Source organism: Falco peregrinus, chromosome 4 (assembly GCF_023634155.1).
Source record: "Falco peregrinus isolate bFalPer1 chromosome 4, bFalPer1.pri, whole genome shotgun sequence".
Lineage (NCBI taxonomy): Eukaryota > Metazoa > Chordata > Aves > Falconiformes > Falconidae > Falco > Falco peregrinus.
The window spans coordinates 41392743-41415035 of NC_073724.1; positions in this window are offsets into that span (position 1 = coordinate 41392743).

Here is a 22293-nt window from a genome sequence, read left to right on the forward strand (position 1 = left end):
TGAGATGATCTATAAGTGCTCTGATGTGCATGATTATCTCAAAACTGAATGTTTAATACCCCCAGTCAAAATATGAGATGTTTACATGTGATTTTAATTTGATCAAAACCAAAGAGTATTGTTCCTAACTCAGGAGTTTGCTGTGGAAATTCAGATAATATTTGGACCATATTCAGAAAATAAATATGGAATAGTAATCCACATTGCCCAATCTGTACAGTGCCAGGCAGAGTTAATCCTAATGGATTGAGTTATTTTGAATCCTGATTTCCCTAGGAAGTTTTGATTATTTCGGTTTACCTATTACATTTAACGTGCAAGATTTTAAAATGCCAAATTCTACCAAGAAGCAGTTATGGCATGAGGTTTAGTGACATAAACTCCTTGATACTTTGGACATCTGCAATGCAACCAGCTGTGATTATAGTTTTTAATAACATGGGAACTGCTGTAACCCAGGCCTGTTGTGAACAGACCCAACCAAAGCACAAGCCTTTCAACCCTTCCCTACTGCCAAAATGTCCTATTTGCCTAAATTGCAGACTTCAATTTCTCAATACTGCTTATTTTTGGCAGAGACCTAGAAAATCTAGTGTTCTCATCTGGGTTTTGGTTTTGAACAAAATCAAAATTTGAGGTCAAGTGTTGCCCTCGACTTTATTCACATGCACTTGTGTCCATGCTTCTACATGGATTCACCTTGGAGGAGCAGATGGTCTTAGGAAACCTGAACAGAATTTGAGTGGTAAAAGACTACTCACCTCAATGTCAATAGAATATTCTTGCACAACTATTAAGCAGTGAACTTAAATTAAACATCATAATCATAGAAAAAAAGCCTTGAATAATTATGGTTTCCAATTATTTGTCACTAACTAGAAATTAGCAAAACTATCAAAATGCCATTTGGTTTTCCATGAAGGACTGGTATATTTGGAAAAATATTTCCATTTAATTTGGATTAAGGTTAATGACAGGATTGTTATTTGCTTCTGCAGCTATTTAAAAGTGCAAGGTATTTTTTAAGTAGTAACAGAACCCCTAGAGTATTACAAATTTTAGCTCAAAGGATGTATATCAGGAAATTCAAAGCCAGAAGTGTTTTGCTTATAATTTTCTTGTTTTAAAAGCATCAGGTAATCTGAATGAAGAAACATAATCCTATGCAATCTGTATGACCAGTTATATAACCTGAGCTGGCACAGGTATGCAAACAGATGAAGAACAGAAAGCAAAAACTAATAATTTGAACTAAATGCAATTAATTATTGAATAATTAACCCTGATACCAACAATACCGATACCAAGAGACTCTTCTGCTCTCTTTGTAAATTCTGGTGTTTTATTAGTGTTGGGTTTGTCCCATATAATTCGGAGTGTTCTCAAAGTCAGCATGTTTGGCTTCAGAGTTCTATGATATGAAAACAAGAAACCTTTGCAAAATTTGCAATCCAATTCAATCTTGAGTTCAGATCACATCTTCCAGAGGCTGGATGTGTTCAAATTTACAGATTAAGTTTTTGGTTGTGGTTTATATGCAATTAGAAAATAATTAAGTGAAAAAATGTTCTGTAAACTAGCTGTATGAGGTTTCCCAACACAGTTTGTGAGCTCTTAAGGGCAAATTCAGTTCATCAATATAGAAAATTTTTTTCAAAAGCATTTTCAAAGGATAACAAAAGGAGAGTGTTGCTGTGTCACGGGCAGGATGTTGAACAAAGATGTCTTAGTGGTGATATTGGCATACATCTTTCACCATATCTCTTTAGTAATTATGCTTAGGTAGCAATAAAAATGAAGGATGGATGATTATTGATTATGGGACAAAGCCCAGACTGGTGTCTGAACAGTTAGTAATCTGAACTATGTAGATTGCTAGATGCTCATCTGCAGTACCGAGTACAAGCTACGGGTTTAATGGAAGGAGTTGTTATAAATATCATCTCTTCTGCTTTATCTCAGGCGGAATAAGTGCAGTCACCACAGTAAACCAGTGTCATATCCTGACTGAAAATGCTGCTTTGATTATGCCTAGGTAAATTCTGTCTGTTACCTGAAGTGTCTGTGAAAGAATTCTTAGTTCATGCAGTTCCAGTTTATTTGGAATTGAAAATAACATTTGACAAAAAAATGTTATAATTCACTCTCATATCTTATTTTAATAGACAATAAGTGTCATTGATTCTGCATTTTGTTCTTTCCCAAATGGTCACTGTATCTCTTTCCCTTGAATCAAGAAGATTTTACTTTTGTTGCCATTGGACTCAAAGATACTCACTACACACTTTTGAGAAGTACCTCGCTTAGTTTTGCTGTATCATCTACTAAGTAAATCAGTTCGAAGGCATGTCTTCTTTACTTATTTAAAATGCATATGTATTGCTATCAAAAGACTTCTTAGGTCTAAGAGCAAATTCTAACTGAGGCATCCCTACACTTCCACAGTTCCACTAACACCATGAGAGACACATGAAGGAAAAGTAGATACTTATCCAGGTACGCAGAAAACTAACTGTGTCTTTTAAATTATTTCAGTTTGGTTTTACACCATTTCAGATGTATATTGGTCAGTGTAGCCTACAGAAAATTATTATGAATTTAAGAAAAAAAGTCATGGCATCATTTCTGCATCCTGAAATGCCTGGGGAAATCTGTCTTCACGTCTCACTTTTTCACCTGAGCATTGAATATATAGAGGAGTTTTCAAAGGCGTAACAAAGGACTTGTTTATTAATAATACAGACTTCTTAGGCTTGTGGAGAAAGTTACAGGCATTTAGTTAACTACAGCATTATGAATAAGCAGTTGTAAGATGAAAGCGTAAGTGCAGTCTTCATATAACAGTGCTACTGGCTTAAGACTGGATATTCATCCAAGGCTTTTTACTTGCCAAGGGCCAAAATCATGTCTACAGACACATTTCAATCTTGTCCAACAGCAACACACAAATAAAGAATGTGTCTCTGAGTCATATAAAGGGAAACTGAATACTATAACTGGCTGCATCTTCCTTCCCCTACTCATGCTTTAATTGTGCAATCAATAGTAAAATGTTTAAATCAATAATTTTGAAGTTGTAAGCTCAAAGCTGACACCAGTGGAGGAGGTTCTGCAGTGCCAGAGTTGCATTTTTCTAATAGCTGTGTCTTGCCTTGAGTGCATCAATCTATGGATCAGAACATCCGAAAAGAAAATTCACAGGATTCTCCCATGGAAGGATATCCCTTTTCCACTACTTTGGACTCCATCTGCTTTTCCATCTTGACTTCAATTCCATTACAGAAGATGAGCTTGCTCAAGGAAAAGAACACCAAACCTCACAAAGGTACTTCAATCTAGAAACAATACAGAGAGAGCAGAGCTCTCGGAGCTTTTCTGGCACAGTGCTCTTGCCTTTCCCTATGCTCAAATTGTTTTCAAATACAAACCACTGAAATGGCTTGTAAATAACTGCTGTTGCGAGAGAGAGAGAAGCAAAGTCTGTATAAACTGAGCTACATGAGGACGGGGTGAAGCAAAGGGCTGAGAGGTCAGTCCCTGCCCCAGCAGCATCCCCTGGCTGGCTGCAGACCCAGCCTGTGCTCTGTGGTCCATGCAAGGGGAGAGGCTGCAGCCCCCACGCAGCCTTCACACCAGCCCTGATCAGCCAGCAGCTCTTTTGTTGAGTACAACGTGAGTCAGACTGCTGCTGAAGGAAATCATTTTGTTTACAGCAATGGGAAGGGAATTGCTAGAGCAATTAAAATAATTTCTTGTTTCATAATACAAGCCATACCAAGAATGGCTGTTAGCTGTGTTTCAGTCTCAGGTACTTAAAACCAAACAAACAATCCATCAGAAAAAGTAGGTTCTAATTTCACAGAGGATTGTTAGTAAAAAGCAATTTTTATTTAATGCCCTCAAATCTTAGATGTTGCTGTGCCTGGCAGGCGCCCAGTCCACATTCTTGTTACTGAGGAGCACTCCCTTCCTGGCTGGCTGGAGGCACTGGGTGGATCAAGATACACACCAGGGGCTGGGGGGGGCTGTCCTGTGCTGCCCACCTGAGGTTTTACCAGTTGCTGAAGGCTGTGAAGCCACTGGGCGTGCAAGGAGCAAAAGAGGTGAAATGTGGACGTGTCACCCGGTTTTCCTTACTGAGGCAGTTGTTGGCAGGGTACTCTCAGACCTCTGGTGGGACACAGAGACATGCTGCAGGTGCCCAAGGCCAGCCTGGCTCCAGTAAGGTGCATCCGTTTCATGGTTTGTCCACAGGTTTCACCAGTAAACACAAGATTTGTAATGGTGATGTTCCTGGGCCTGACTGGCCCAGGAAGGGAAAATGTGGTGTCTTTTGTTTCAGTTTGTTGAATTTTCTAACTGTGTGTCTGCATGGCAGAGCTGAAGTCCAAATACATTCCACCTGCTGATAGTACCCGTCAAGTCCAGAAATAATACTGAGATACTGATACAATCCATCACAGTCAATATTTCTCAAGACCCAAATGTTTACAGGGAACTTTCCAAGCAATTGGTTGGGAAGGAATAACAATCTCTCTCACATACACACAGAGAAATGTACGGTTCCATGGAGTAATTCTGAAAAGCCAGGTTAAATAAAGTATGAGCTGCTCATGGACATTTTGCAGCAGGAAAAACTGAAATCCAGTGTTACATATTTCACTGTGAGTTATTTGTTCAGTCCCATTGTTTGTTATCTGTTTAGAAAAGTAAAGTAATCTCCCCAAAGACCTTTCAATGCATCTGGGGTTAAATAAGGAGAAATATGATATCCTTTGGGATGGAGGGGCAGAGCATGAAGATACCTTTGTCCTTGCAGATAACTAAACTGAAGAGATGTTTTGCACCTGCAATTCTGAGTAAACGTACAGGTAGCTTTTGTTGTAGTTGTTTTAAAGTAACTGATAATGGTTGGCAGAAGTGCTGATAATTAACATTTATCAGTTGCAGAGGATTGTGGTGGATTATCCATCACTGGGAATACTTAAATCACAATTGGATACTCTTTTCCCCAAAGATACATGGTAATTAAACCAAGAATCAGTTCAAAGTCTTGAGACCTGTTACTACAGGCAACCTAAAGAGATGATCACAATAGCCTTTTGCTATGATTATTTGTACCATCGAGGCTTCATGGAGCAAGGCTACCCTGCCACAGGCACAACATCAGAAGCAGAAGTTGCTCTGTGCCTGAAGGGTTTTTCAGTGTAAAACTGAGATAGGAAGCAACAGAGGGATACAGGACAACGGGGCAAACTGAACTACGCAACAATACCAGGACGTAATTCTGAATCTGTAAATGCATTTAAGACACTGTGATCCTCTGAAGGCTCAGGAAAGTTCAAATATTCTGTGAATGTGATATATCAGTATCAACTTCCTAATGTTTTCTTTCTGGGGAAGGAAGGAAAAAAAAAAAAAAAAGAGTTAACTGAGACAATGCAAACTATTAAATAGTAACGTTCCAATTAATATGTACAGGAAAGTAAATCCAGTAAGTCCTGTGAAGGCTTTCTTTCAGTTTAGACTGGCTATACCAACCAAACCCTTCAGACATCAGCAGAATAAAAAGATCTGCTGTTTTCTTTTGCAGCCTGACACCAGAATTGCATTACATCTCACAGTCTCGGTAGGGCCAGGTCTGGAAAACACTTGCAACAAATATCCATGGCCTTCAGAAAATAGTGTACGTAAATGTTGGTGGTGACATTGCACTGGCTAGAGCTGGGAGAGGCCCCTGCGAGATATAATACTGAAGACCTGTCTCCTTGGTGTTCTTAAGGAATCCATATCATTCTTGATCTCTTTCCAAGAAGACTTCAGCCAGGTGGAGGATTGCTAATGACTGCCTTACCTGCATTTCTTACGCCCTGCCAGGTTAATTACAACAAATCCCACAAATACAATATTCCTATGAATCTGCAGAAAACAGTTTATATCTATCCTAAAAGGGACAAAATTGAATTAGATGTTAGCTTATATTCTCATATGTAAATTATGTAACAGGATTTCAATTTAACTACCAAAATATTAGATATGACAGAATTAAAAAAAAAATAGTTTAAATGAAATGTATCCTCCAGTATTCTTTTTTATTTATAAATAATTATGCAACTATGAATCTCTGAAACTAGTTTTAATTGATAAATATTGCATAAGATCTGTACTAAATGTCTTTTCTAGAGATGATCTGCATTTTAAAACGGACTCTAACTCTATAATGTGGGCTTATTTATAATAAATATTTAAGCAGACACATATCTTCAGGGATTAAATATCATTAATGGTAACGGAAAGGACACAGCTTGTGAAATGTATTTGGAAATCTCTTTTCCATATGGGAAAAACACTAGACATAGGAAAGATGGTGATGAAGTCCAGCCTAGAACATTGCAGCCTGAATTCCCAGCATTTTAGGAAGAATGTCAATAGCATTATTGCCTTCAGTTAGATTTTTAGAGACCAGCAGCAGTGATGTTGCACCTGTTAACCTGCAACTGGGGCAAATTCAGGAATTATGCAGAGCTTCTCCAGACCTAGCATCCAGCTCCCCACCTGATAAAAGACAGCTGGAGGTGTTTGTTGCTGTACCTCTTAGTCTGGCACACACATCTCTTAACACACGAGAGCCTGGATTTCCTCAGCTCTGGGTGCAGTCTGAGGTTTACCTATTTGACAGCGTGGATATATTTAGGGAGAAGCTAACTTGTTAAAAGACACATCTGTAGCTTGTGTTCCAAGCTCAGAAAGCATTTGGGAATCATTTAATTCATCTCTTTATTTCCTGTTGCAAATCTGACGATGTTCCTAAGCGCTGTTGGAGCCCTATGCCCTTTTGTAGCTCTCTGAGTACAAATTCTCTTCATAATGAAAAAGGCAATTAACAAATTGCAAAAGAAATATTCCATCATGGGAAACATAATTCTACATGTACATTATAGAAAAAAGGAACAAAAATCTGATCTCGACTGTGGTCACTTAAGTTAATAACGCTATTTCCATACATAGCATTAATTACTTGCTTCATATAGTTGCTGGATTGGTGCCTACAACCAAAGGAAAGATTTGAATTCGAAGGAGCAGTGGGAAGGCAGAATAATAGAGAGAAAAAGAAACACTGTGTATTCTTTCCTCAAACATTTGTTGCTTTTCTTTCTTTTTCCCTTTTTCTTTCCCTCCTTCTTTATTTAGGCTTTCCTTCCTATAATCACCAATCTAGTCCACTATTTTAGTAACTCCTATCTTCAATGGATAGAATTTTCTTTCTACTTACACCCACCAACTGCGACAAGAGAGAAAAAAAAAAAAAAAGGTTTATTTTGCCTCAAAAAGCAGTACTGTTGTGAAAAAATGACTGTAAAAGTGAAGTCCTCACACTGAACAAAACTGCCTCTCTGCATGAAGGGATATTGATTTTTTGTATTTTTTTTTTATTTTTTTGGAGAGCAGCATACAGCTTTGCTTGATATTTGTAAGGGAGAGCTAGCAGAGCTAAAGGAGTGAGCTCAGACCTCTGCTCTGTCTTGTGACTCATTAACAAGGCCACCCGCCCGGCCTCACGGGGTGACGTTTGCTGCCGACCCCATGAAGGGCATTGACGGCACCGCCGTCACATGGGGTAGCTGAGGGTGCAGCATGACCCAGAGAAGATACTGGAGTGGGCACAACTCCTGCTGGTGAGGGGCGAGGAGGGACCCAGGGGAGGGGGGGACTGAGCAACTTCCGAGTCGCATCGCATGACATGAGATGGCTTGATCTCACTAGGCATGTGATCCCTTTCCTCTAAGGGGAGAGGGAGGTAGACCATAGACCTCGACACCAGTTTTCAAACCCTGCTCTGATTTTATCTGTGTTTACTGCTTGTGATGACAGACAGGATGCAAAAATCTCAACTTCCTTTGGAGACTATGATAAAACTGAAAGGTCTGGCAGCCAGTCATGCTGCTTTTTAACTGGTAAGCCAAAGCTCTTTATATAGGAACCATTAAAGCCATAAACATGAAACTCCACAGTACTGTTTTTACAGTCACCTTTCAGAGGGAGCAACAATCTAAAGTTAAAGCTTTTTGTAAGGGGGCACTTTATGAGTCTTGGACTTCAGTCTGTTTAGTTTATCCCCAGAAAGGTAAAAAGTGATCCGAACATGGTCTGTAAATACCTCTGATAGCAGAGGGCTTTTTAAACTAATGGAAAAGGGTAGAGCAAGATCCAACATCTGGCAACTATGCTAACTACATCCAGGAGCAAGGGCATGCATTCCTAATAGTCACGATCTCCAAGCAAATCACTTGCTCAAGTGTATGATGGATTCCCCCTTAGGTGAAGCCTTAAAATTGAACCTGTGTACCCTACTAACAGTTAAAGGCTTAACAAGGAACCCAGTTGATAAAAATCTATGACTTTTGTCAGGTGAGATGATCAGAAATAGTCCTTTCTGACATTAAAAATATATGCCTGCTGTTTAATTCCAGTGGTACGAAGGCAGCAGTATTTAATTTGGAAATTGTTCAATGAAGTGTCTTTCTTTTTCTTTCTCTCTCTCCCTCTCAAAACATGCCTCTTCAGGAAGAAACGTGACATAAACACAGTGTTCATACAAAGGTTTACCGTTCAGTAAGTACTCCTATTCTTTGTTCTCCAGAGGAGTTAGTAGTTGTTGAGGGTCTAGACTTTTACCAGAACACTCAAGTCAGAGCATAAAAAAAAAAAATAATTAAAAAGACTAATTAGACAAGGGTTGTGAAAACATCTGTTGTTGGGTAAAAATAGCTCAGGTCAAGAGTGAAGTTTTCATTTTACCTGTTCTCTCACAAGTATAACTTACTGACTGTCTTTTGAGGTCATGTGCAAATACCTGTGGTCTGAACCTCAGACTCTCATAAATGAGTTCCACAGTTTGTGTGGAAATGTCATTCCTGAGATATTTCAAACTCCTGGGAGCACTCTGAAAAGTCCTGAAATTAAAACTGTTTTCATAGCCCACCATTAGAAATAACCACATGTTCTTGATGTCAGAGATGCAGTGCCAAATATGGTCTAATTTTTCTCAGGTTGCACTTCTATAACCAACAACACGCTACCTTTTTCAATATTTTAGGTTTCCGTACTTGATTCCATATACAACAGCCTCCTGTGCTCTCTAAAAGAGTCCAACACTATCGGTATCTCACGTACAAGTTACATGGGTGTTGCGGTAAATGCTTTGTAGTAGAATTAATCATCTATAAAGATATCTAGGCCTTATTACATAGATTACAACAACCAACTGATATTCCTACATTGTTACGACAGATTAATACAGAAAACAGATGAAATAAGGTTTTTAGTCAGGATAACAAGAAGGTCCTGTAAGTGTGACCAGAAATTATCTCACAGCACAGAGATCTGCGGGTTGATAACCTAAGAAGCATAGCTTGTAAACAGTATCTGCCTTGTCCTGCTCTTCTCCATCAGCCTTTTGCCATTTTAGGATCCCACCTCTTTGGGAATGGATAAAAATTGCAGTTACGCTGCGATGGACAGGAGGACATTGGGCAAACGCCTGCAGTCTAGTCACTTTACAGGCTGTAATCCTCCACACGGCAAGGAATCACACAGCAGCCATTTTCGCTTTTGCCAGCTGCTCTTCCTGCAGATGTACCTAGTGCTGGAGGGGACAGACATCCGTATGCAAAAAGGCTTCCACTGGCTTTCTCCCAAAGAGCGCTCATTCAGCGAGCAGCCCGTATACCTGGGTACAACGTTTTAGGCAGCCCAAGCCCATAGCTTATTCCACTTCAGACTGCAGATCATGAAAACCACAGTCAGCATTCCTAGCAGCAGTTCAGCACTAAGCCTCACATTCACCATCCTGCAGGATGGAGTGCTAATTATTCACATGGAATAATAGCTTTCTTATGAAGTAATACATTGACTCTCCTCCAAAATCTAGCTTGGAATTTAAAAGATTATGAGCAATGCCAAGAAAACTACTCCAGGGCAAAACAACCCTGAACCTTCAAGTTTAGACAAGAGCCTTACTATAAACAAACAAAAGTGGGATATTGTTTAAACTGGTCTTTGAAATTGTCAGTGGGAGACCCATTTTTTTTTTTTTTTTCATGAAACCCTCCAAACAGGAGGGGAACTTTTACCTTCATATTGCAAAGTTAACTTCCAAATATTACCCAGGGACCATTTCATAAAACATGCTGTGATATATGCATTCTGTTGCGCAGATATTGAAACAACCACCGCAAGCTCTTTTCTGTAATTACCACTTAAGGATGTCCTTGAGATCAAAGAGACTTGGCTGCTGGGAACTCAGAATTTCATTCCATCTTTCACTGGATTGACTTTGAACAAACCATTCTTTGGGCCACCAAAGCCAACCTCTCACTTTGTGAGGACAAACAATTTTAACGTAGAGTGTATTCTTCCCTCATGCTCTCTGTCTTCATAGCAGCGATTGAAGAAACAGCTTGTTCATACCAAAAGTTCATGACAACTTTCTTTGCACAAGTGCGCCATGCAGGAAAATCCTGATGCTCACAGCTGAGATTCTCAGGCACACAGTACTACATCCACCAAAATAAACTGAACTATATATATATTTGTATATATTTTAAAATCTTTATATCAATTTGTTATATATTATAAATATTATAAGTATATTTATGTAAGAAACATAGGTTGCTGAATTTCCTATTCAATGCAACTAAAAATGAGACTGAGAAAGAAAGGAACAAAATAACTTCTGTCATAAGGCTGCCCCAGTCCTGGCCTTGCCACATTGTTTCAGTGGTGACATGAGTCCACTGCTGCACCCAGGAAGGCAGATGCTCCGCTGAGGCTGTTCAGACCCTCTGCTCTGGAAGGGGCTTGTTGGGGAGCAACGGCTTCGATGGAAACTGCCTACACGTTTTATACTGGCTGCTGCACTGGAGTGTTGGCCTGTTTTCCTGGGAAGCTTTGACAGACATATTTTCCTATATATAAAACAAAAAATTTCAAACTAGGAGTTTTCATCATGATTTCACTTTGGAAGAATAACCAAAATGATGCATTTTGGTAGACTAAGTTCTTTCTTGACCATAACCATGAAATATATTTTCAGAATGCATTTCTTCAAGAAAACAGTTATTTTTGATATTTTTACTGTTACATCATTTTGCTGTTTTCCGTATTTTTTATCTTGGCTGCTTATGAATGCTTTGCAGACCAAATGAAGTTTTAAAATGATCACTGAAAACTTAAAAAATGGGCCAAAGCCCATTTTTTCAAAAACACTGTTTTATGTGTGAAAGCGAGTGGCATGAAAAATCTGCAAAATCTGAATTTTCTGTGGAATTGCAATGCCAAGTTTGAACAAGCATACCTGTTTCATCTGAGGAGGACAGACTGATGCTATCAGGGATCACTGGTAAACTGAGTTGACTTTGAACCGATGACATAGTGCCATTTTCTCTAAATGCACATGTCAAGTGACATCATAACTGGTTTCTAGTTCAGACCTTGCTGTGATCTTCCTTTTTGCACTCATGAAGTTATGAGAATTTCAGAAATACTGGCACAGTCACAATGATTTGCAATTACTACTCAGTTCCTTTGAAAAGACAAACTTTCCCATGTCTCACTGACTCAGACTGCCTCAGCTATGGGCATCTTCAAATATCAATCCAGTGAAATGATGCAGTAGTCTAGAAAATGTCATTTCCTTGTCACAGAAGGATTTTCCAAGGTGCACCATCTCCAGCTTCAGCTGGTTTTCAGATGAAGTTACAGCCATTTTGTAAGTTCTAAGGTGCTGAACTTAACAATTATGATTCATATTTTGGATACGGTATTTGGTTGCCTTATGATGATGTGTGCTTTAACTATTTTACCTTGTCCTGAGATTACTCAGACATTTATCCAGTATAAACAGTAGCTTCAATAAAGTTATTTTGCCTCATCTCTTATTAGAAGACAAGACAATATTCTCAAGCCTCACTCGTTTCAAGTTAAGATCAAAACATGCAAATCACAAAATGACTGTCTCAATCCCGCAAAGATTCGTATACATGGAGGCTGCCCTGCTGACATCAACAAGGCTGCTCATCTGTTAAGCACATGTACATGGTTTTGTAGGGTAGAGAGGCACAAGTAGTTTTATTTCCAAACATGTTCCATGCATGTAACCCTCACTGACTCCCACACCTGTCTCTTAGTGTCTTTATCCACCAGGCTACTTGTGGAGGTGCCAGTCTGAAAATCTGATAGCCTTGACTCAAAAAAGTTAAGTTAATTTTAAATTAAAGCTGGGATTTTGCATGAAAGCTACACCCCAATATACTGCTACACTGACCCGGAAAGGCAGCATTCTGCACTGTGGAAGTTAATATACCCCCTTGCTCTACCTCTCTGTGTATAAATTAGAAATTAGCAATGGGCAATTATCTCCCACCTCATCATAATCTCACTTGGGAGCTGCCTCCTGCTGGGAGTGAACTCAGAGTTCAGTAACAACTGACTGCTGGTTTTTCCAAAGAAGACAAGTAGGCATTCTTTAAATTATTTTCTTCAGTCAGATGCACTATATCATTGAAGATGTAGTAGCTTAACACGAAGCATAAACATCTACATTTACCACTGATGTGATGTAGTCAAAGAAAGAACTATTTTTTTATCTTGTGTCCCTTGGTTAAAACCACTGGGAAAAGGAGTCATTTCTACTTACATATATCATGATTCGCCTTGAATGTGAATACGATCAGGTATCTTTGTGTGCACATGTGGGTATAAACTACATAACCATCAGTACAAGGATTTTTTGATTTTGATTTTTTTTGATTCAGGCCTTCAGATAATATAAAATGTCAGTACTTTATTTGACACAGTGAAACTGCAGCCTTGCAGAAAAGGTGTGGAGAGTTTTTTCTGTTTCTAAATGATAACAACAACAACAACAATAATAATAATAATAACAACAACAACAATAACAATAATAATAATAGCCAAAGGTCTCTCACTAATGGGACAAAGCTTCCCAAATAAAAGGCAGTTTGCATACGGAAGCACGCAGGTCAGCTGGTGCCTGCTCCTACAAGGTGCATTACCAGGGAAGAGGTGGGGCCTGATTCCAGCCACAGGATACGGAAGAATGTCAGAAGATGACCAAACCCCATCAGATTTCCACAGCATGCAGAGCATGTGGCTAAGCCTGATCTCAGATACCCTAACAGGAGAAACATGTCATTGTTGTAGCTCAGAAAAATATAAAGGAAAAAATAGGAAGCTACAATCTGGTGGTTGGAACGGAGCACTTCCACATTACATTATTCTTTCAAAAGAACATTAACAAGTGATTGGTTCATTGGTTTTCTTTAACTGTGAGTTTTTCTAAGGGAAAAAGTCTGTCCACACTTACTCAAATAGCATGTAAGTAAAAACTTCTCAAGGACGCAGGACCTACATATTGTATGTATGAAATCCCAAACTGTCTGGTTTTCCTAGATACTCTGTTTGAAGTAAATACTAGTTTATCAGTTCCATTGCATGTTTTAAAGTGTATCATGAAACAATCCTGTATCATCTCGACTTATTTGTAAAGTGTCTTATGGGGAAGTCTTTTAGTCTGAACATATTCCCAGATATCCATGTCCAAGATTCCTCTACTTCTCAGTGACTGCAAGTGCAATTTTTTGCTTTATGGATGTCCAGCCCTTTTCAATTCCCTACAACTAATTCAACTATATAGGTCACTTTAGAGCATATATGAACTTTCTTTACTTATTCACCTTTTTCTGAATACTAGAAATACTTTCTGGACCATGAAGCATTCATAGACAAAGAGCTGAAAATGATGGCACTGTAGGAAAGAGTTATAGCTTAGGAAATCTTCAGTAAAAAAAGCCATAAAGCCAAAGAGATTTTTTCAGGAATGAATGTGGAAATTTCCTATATTCAGGTTCTATGGTTTAAGAAAATTGCCTCCTTTATTATTATTTACATTAGATTAGCACCTACATTACAATTGACATTGGCAGAATCAAAAAGACGATTAATTTTTCTCCTTTTTTAATATAGGAGTAAATAGAACTATTGTCCTGAGCTTTTCACCATCTGAAAACTGGACTTACCTCACCCTTATCTTATCCATTCTCACCACCAGAATCCAATTCATTAAGAAAATCCTCCCTCAGGAGAGCAACACAGATAAACGCAATGACTTTTCACAGACTAGCGAATAACTGGCATCTCTGAAAAACTCTCTTGGCTTTGGAAGGCAGAGACCGAGCACTTGTAGATAACTTTTGGGTTCTCCCAATGATGGTGGAAATGGGAAGAGAAACATGAAGTAATGTTACAGCCCTCTGGCCTTGCTTAGTGTGAGTTGCCAGGAAAATATCTAAAGCCTACAATTATGCATTTTTAAAGACCCACTGTCTCATCATGGAGCATTTGGAGGTGGGGAAACAGTCTGTAACAGGCAGTTACCATGCTGTGTTTACACCATTTAAGAAACACTGTGTTATATCTTTTGTTTCTTTCTTCTTCCTTCCTTCCTCCTTCCTTATTTGTTTGTTAGTTATAGTCCTTTTTGCAAGATCACAACTGGTGGCTGTGGAAAATGACCACAAGATCGTTAGTAAACTATTAGATCATCCGAAATGGAACACTCCAAGCGACTAGTTCTTCCCCTTCCCCTCATCCTACAGAATTTGTATACAAACAAAACCAGAAGGACATTCAAAACACAACAACTAAAATTGCCTCCAAAATTATTATTTTTCAAACTTTCCCATAGATAGGCATTTTCAGATGTTGCCTTTAAAACACTGCAGCGCTCATAGAAGGGGCTCTGTTAATAGTGTAGAACATCTATACCGAAGTTTGTGTGCAGCTAAAAATGAGACTGAGAAAGAAAGGAACAAAATAACTTCTGTCATAAGGCTGCCCCAGTCCTGGCCTTGCCACATTGTTTCAGTGGTGACATGAGTCCACTGCTGCACCCAGGAAGGCAGATGCTCCGCTGAGGCTGTTCAGACCCTCTGCTCTGGAAGGGGCTTGTTGGGGAGCAACGGCTTCGATGGAAACTGCCTACACGTTTTATACTGGCTGCTGCACTGGAGTGTTGGCCTGTTTTCCTGGGAAGCTTTGACAGACATATTTTCCTATATATAAAACAAAAAATTTCAAACTAGGAGTTTTCATCATGATTTCACTTTGGAAGAATAACCAAAATGATGCATTTTGGTAGACTAAGTTCTTTCTTGACCATAACCATGAAATATATTTTCAGAATGCATTTCTTCAAGAAAACAGTTATTTTTGATATTTTTACTGTTACATCATTTTGCTGTTTTCTGTATTTTTTATCTTGGCTGCTTATGAATGCTTTGCAGACCAAATGAAGTTTTAAAATGATCACTGAAAACTTAAAAAATGGGCCAAAGCCCATTTTTTCAAAAACACTGTTTTATGTGTGAAAGCGAGTGGCATGAAAAATCTGCAAAATCTGAATTTTCTGTGGAATTGCAATGCCAAGTTTGAACAAGCATACCTGTTTCATCTGAGGAGGACAGACTGATGCTATCAGGGATCCCTGGTAAACTGAGTTGACTTTGAACTGATGACATAGTAATGAAGGTTTGAAATTCCTGAGCCATCCAACTATTAACAGCTCTTTAAACTTACTACATACACACTGATACTGATCTGCTTATTACTGCAGAAGTTCTAAACATAAACATTATTATGAAATCTTGTTTTAGCCACCAAGAAGGGTGAGAGACTGAAGCACTAGACTACTTTTCTCTGCCTGGTATTCCACATGTGAGATTGGAGGTAGACATAACAGTCCTGTAACCTGCTCTGGGAGAAAAATAAGCCCTTATAGGACAAAATGGCCAGCAATTATGCAAACAATTCAGACTGAAAGGGCTTAGGAAAAGGTAGCTGGGAAAGAGGGAAGGCAAAACATCACAGCTGAGGGAAATACAGTACAGAAAAGTGTGGTAAGGACATAGATGTGTCTTTTTGTCAAGCCATGGTTTCTTTCTTGGAAGGTCAGTTAACAGGCTATTGTTTTTATAATGTATGTAGGCACTAGCAGGCAGAAAGGGTTGCAAAACCAGACAACCGCTCCATCCTACGGGGATGAAGATGAACCCCTGTGACCATAAACAATTTTGTACTATCAGGTGTTCCTATCAGGCTCTTTTTCCCACTTCGTTTGAAGCAAAGAACAATTATGCTGCCTGTGTGGAATACATGCCCACTTTCCCTGGTTTGTTTAGATCACTAAAAGTGGCTGCTTTCCCTCTTTCAGTTTTTGTTTCTGGACTGATTGTGCACTGCAGCCTGATTTCCACTTGAGTCCACTCAAGAATAGGATGCTGAAACATGATTGTTTCCACTATTGGAGGCTGCTGGTTTTCAATGCCACACACTGCCTTAATGAGCTTCACCCCGAGCGCACGACTCAGCTGGCAGTGAAAAACAGGAAGCGTTTTGGCACATATTTTCCCTTTGTGGGGTGAGGGAGGAAGCAGACGCGAGGCCTGGCTCAACAGTGACACAATTAAAATGGAAACAGAGAGCTGCCTGGCCCTTGATGCGGCATGAGATCAAACCCGGGTCACCCCTGTAGGCTGACTCGCTGCCCACACCCCCGGTTTGCGTTGGAGATATGTGAGAAACATCCACGTTGAAGCTATGTGGTCTCCAGAGGCCAGAGCCAGCAAAGACAAGGGGAAGTCTGCCTTCCGATTCCCACAATGTCTGGATCAAGCCCTGTCTCTTCCCTTCTAGTGAACAATGATCCTTCCAACTAAGTAGGTAGAAAATTTTGTCAGGTGAAGATTGCTTCTGTATTTGATGCTACGAGAATCTCTAAATGCCTATAGCTTAAAAAAAATAGTGGCATCTGTATTTACACTGAGCCACCTGTCCCATGTAATTTACAAGTGCAGATATTCCAGACTTGAAAAAGCAAGGTATCTTTTGGTGGTAATTCTTATAAGTGGGCCCATTTCATCTGTTGGCAAACATAGGATTTAATTCTCCCAGCTGTCTAGGTACTTTCCAAGTCCTCTTCATAGTTGTGTCTGAGTGCCCCAGTTGTTAATTCATCTTCATCATTCCCCTCTGAGAGGCAATCAGGCTAAGTACCTAATGATGATTTGGTACATAAAACTGAATGTAACCATGAGGAGAAGAGGGACTGACTGTCTTCTTGACCAAATTAGTCATTTGGGAAAATACCCAGCAAAATGGTATTTAAGTGGACAATTGGACTCAAAAAGTTCCAAGGTTGTGTTCCACTAGAGAGCACGATAAAGAAGAAGAGGTATGTCCCACTGGGTTGCATATTGCTTTCTCTGACTGTCCTCACCTACACGTGATCACACACAGCCTGCTGGAAAACCATGCCCCTTTCTCCACATGGGACCGCTCAGGTATGTGTACATTTACAAAGGCCTCTGCAGCACTGCCTGCATACGTGAATGAAAGAACAAGCTTCCTCTGTAGCCTGCTCTATCAATTGATCACAAAATATCACCCTCCTCTACCACAAATATCGTACCCTTTGGTCTACTTGCCTCTTCAAAGAAGGAAAAGCTGATGATCAGTGTCAGGAATTGCTGTGCACCAGGAATGGAAGCTTTTGCATATGACTACTTCTGTCCATGCTGCTCCCAGTTCCCTGCTGCAGGCAGCCTAAGAACAGCTGCCTTTTCTTCTTCCTACCTTACAACAGGCTAACACTTTCCCTTCTATAGCTAGTAAGTGTCTAGATGGCTGTTGAGAATTTTTGGATGTTAGATTTCTTTCTTCATCTGGGATATTTTGTAATAATAGCAAGCACCAGGGCAGGCACAGGGAGGCACTAACCTTTCTTTCTTTCATTGGTAAATGTCATTAAAAGCAATTTGGAAGCCATGCAGTTGTGAGAACAAAATATGATCCAAGTCTACACCTTGGCATATTTTTTTTTTTAATGCAAAGTGACCAAAGGTACATGAGAGAGCACTGTAGCATGACAACATTAATCTATGTTTCATTACGTCTGTCAGAACAGGATTCACGAGGATAAAACCTGTGATGAGCAAGAGCATTCTCCTGAAACCACAAATATGACGTTTCTGAAAGACAGCAACGTGAAGTTAAAAGCCAAATCCTACAGTCTTCACCAGTGGCCAAACAAAGTTTCTGAGGTAGTGCTACAGGGACACTTTAGAAAGGTAGCAAAATGAAAACTGATGTTGGTGCTCAGCACAGTCAGGATGTCACCTCTTTCTAACAAAGGATACTCTTTCCACCATAACATCATGGACAGTGCTTATCCAAGACAGTGTTGTTTCCACAGCCAATTATTCCCACTTAGGAAGCTGAAACTGCAAAATGAGATATGACGGTGTTTCCTGAGTTGCAAAGGAAGAAGTAAGTAAAAAAAAACTCACCAGGTAATGCTCATCAGCTTCTACACATGGTTCAGGTGAATGCTAAATGTTATAGAAAACTCTTCACCTTTCTCACCACAGTGGTCTGCCTTCATCTGCTCTACATGCAAGGACTGAACAGCCACCAAGAACTGTTTAGTGATTTCTCAGTGTAAATAAAAGAAGAAAGCATTTTTTCAATAAAGACCTTTGCCATCTGTAGATCTCCAAGTAACATACAGAGGAGTCGATATCTCCGTCTTGCAAATGGAAAGCAGAAACCAAAGATGAACTGACTGACCCATGGTCAATCAGCAGCAAAGCCCGGAGAGCCCTAAAGTCCTGACCCCTAACAGAGGGCTGCATTCACAAACCCAGATGCAGAAAGAACGTTTCAGGGATAAATTCCAGCTCTGCTTTCCATATCATAACAACTATCTCCTTAAAAAGAAAAGTACTGATCAATACAAAATAAGACAGGTGGATGAATGGTGGAAAGATGACATTTGATCACCTTAAATAGAAAAAACAAGCAATGTCGATGGTCTGCTCATATGTCATTCACAGGTATGAGTCTATACAAGCCAGTTTTGCAAGAGTTTGTAGATCTTTTTTATGATTGTGTTTCAGCTTCAAATATTATTGGCTTCTGCCCACAGACTTGTCATCTCTGGAAACACCACCTTATGCTAAGTGAAGCCCTATGAGGTCTTTGGAAACACATGGAATACAAAAAAGGCAGAAAAGAACTGAGGAGGGAGAGGACGCAGAAGACAAAGCAGGAAAAGTAAAGAAAGAAAAAGAAATTTGAGAGAAAAGAAACAGGAGAATGAAGAAGGTTAAGAGAAGGGAAGAGTCACAAGAAGAAAAATAGGAAGAGAGATAGGGAAATTCGGTTTTAATTATGTTTATTGTAGTTATTCATGCACAAAATTACAAAGTGAAAACAACATAAACAGCTCTGCTGCAGGCACGCTAGGAAACTATCCATAAAGCAAGAAAACGTTATACAGGAGCTTGTAGTGAGTTACTGCATTATTCACTACATAATAATTGCCCCAAAAGAAATTCATGAGTCTTTTTTCAATTAGTTTGGCAGATAACTGGAAAGACTTACACACTTTTTTGCTGTAGATTCTTTACCTAAATAAGAGATAAAAGGCAATCAAGATCTTTAGAAGCTGGTTGTAAAAATAACAAGTTAGATACGCTCTGTGCAAGAGAGACACCCCTGCCCCAGAGCAGGACCCATCATGGAAGGGAGGATATATTAATATAGTAGGAGACAATCCTTGCTCAGAGAACTTGCAGAAAACAGTGGAAGGAAGAAACAAGTTGTGCTGAAAAGCATGAGAATAGAAGATCTAAAAAGTTCAAACCCTGAATCCCAGCAAATTCACAAATCCACCTATAAAGCTGGCCCACCTTTCGGCTATTCAGATAGTACAAGGGACATGCATAACAGGAACAGTCACATAATTTAGGTATGACAAGTTTTGACAGGGTAAAGTCATGCTGTCCAGAGGACTGCATCCTTCTCCCTGCTGTTTAAGGCCAATGAGGACCCAAATACCACAACCTTTCCAAATCTTCCCATCTCCATTCCACATTTAGGGTTTCCTCCCATATTCCTAAACCCATGCTCATTTTAGTTTGTCTCTTGAAAGAAAGAAACTTCAGAAAACACTTTGACCTGAAGGGCTGAATGGAGGGTACCTCCTATCTACAGCAGATTTCTTTATTTTCCCCTAGAGTTTGGATGGTGATCACAAAGATTTTTCTTTCCATTTCCTTATTAGCTGTTTCTACCTTTGAACTTCTTTAATTTAGAAATCCATGATTCTTCATCATCTGCATCTCAGATCTCTAGCTGCTGGATCTTCCCTGATAGCAGCTAACAAGGTTGGGATCATTAACCAAACGATCAAGGAGAAAATCTAGATACATGTTAATAGGAGGACATTCTTTCTCGTTATAGCTTTGACAACATATCTTAAAGTTTCCTGTCAAAATGTCCTTGAAATCTGCTGAGTGTTACCCTTGCCAAACGCATAGTCACAAAAATTCTGCTTGTTTCTAACAAATGCCTCTGAACTGGTTGGTACAATTTCTGGCTAAAAATAATAATAATAATAATAAAAAATCAGCAAACTATCAATACATAACAATGTAAAATTATAATGAGGGGCCTACATTCCCAAAGGATTTATGTGTGTATAGGTCTATCTCTGTGTGCCTATGTCCTACACAGTGTGCCTTGGCACTGAGCTCTGAGCAGCTGGCACACCTGCAATGTCAAGAGTGCAGCACATGTCACAGGAGGAGTTTTATGAGTCATTGCAGCGATAGCGATTAATTGGCACAGTACATCAGCAAAGCTCGGACCAGCCCAGGACTGCAGGGATTGGCATACTGTGCATCTTTTATACTGCCAACTGCCTCCGACACTCATTAAACACGCCTGCCTGAACGACCAGTTGAACACAATTGATGCATGCTACTTTCTGGAACAATCTATCTTCTCTTATGTCCTTAACCTGTTACACTAATATTGTATTTCTCTCCTAAAACCACTTCTCAGAGCAAAGGGGTGTCCATGGAAACCTTTCTTGTTTTATACTAGCTATGCAGTCTGTTGCTACACTTTCACATCAGATTTCTTACTGGTGCTTATTCACTTGGAATGAAACAGTAAACTTGTCTGGAGACGTCCTGAATTATTCATAGACAACATGTACAAAGATAAGTCAGGGCATGAGATGTACCTCGGTGTTGAAGCCAACGTAGTATGTAAGAGTGAATGATGCTTGCATGGCTTTGTGGGAGAGCTGCGTCTCAGCCACTGTGAATGACTAGGAATTGGGTAACAATCATTAAGAGCTGCAAGCCAATTTGCCTTTGACAATGGAAGTCAGGGGAAGTTTTGATACAGCAAATGTCTTTGCCTGACTTTCATTGTGAACACAGCGTTAAGGCTTGAAGTCACTTCCAGGTTTGTATTTAGACTTTCAAAGGAGCAGTTTTGTGGCCACACAGAGGTAAGTATATCTGATAGCACCTAGAGAGCTAATTACTTCATTATGCCTATCAAGGAAGTAGTTAGATGACTAAATATCATTGACTATGGCTCTGGAGCTGTAACCAGAAAACTATACATGGAAGTTGGATAAATCAGCCAATTCCAGATTTGTTATCCAGCATCAGCTTTGAGCTCATTTTTCACACAGTGAAGGTATATTTACCATACAAATATTTGTGCCTCACAAACAAAATCTGCCTTCCTTTGAAGTCTGATACTGGAAAAGCCAGAAGCTAGTATTTGTGAACCATTAGTGGACCTGTTTTGAAAATGCTGGGTCTGGTTCCAGTTGCACATCACTCCAATGTACATCATGTGACTTTGATTTCTAGTCTGAGTCTGTAGGATCAAAACCAGGCTCATTTATAAAAGCCATCACTTCATCAGGTGGTTGTGCTTTTGTAAAAAAACATTTACATCTATTACTCTGAGAGAATCTTCCCTTGGTGATCTCCATCTGGGGTATGTGGACTGGATGGCATGGAAAGCTAACACCAGCCTTCACAAGCCTCCAAGAACTTGTCCATTGGTGTCTCATCAGCACTGCAATGACAGGCAATCCATGTCTGAACAATGGAAAGACATTATATTTTCATGGAAGCTAAAAATGTGAGATGAAGTGACTCTGTACTGAAAACATTGCCGTAATTATTGGATGAAATAGTCAGTTAAGCTATTGTGTTCATCCTTGTCCAAAATGGGAAACTGTTTTTCAAATCACAAAATCTTTGAGTGAAGAGAAACTTGGTTCTGACCAAGATATAGCCATTAGCAGACCTGGAAAGCATCTTAATTTGAAGATGTTAGTCA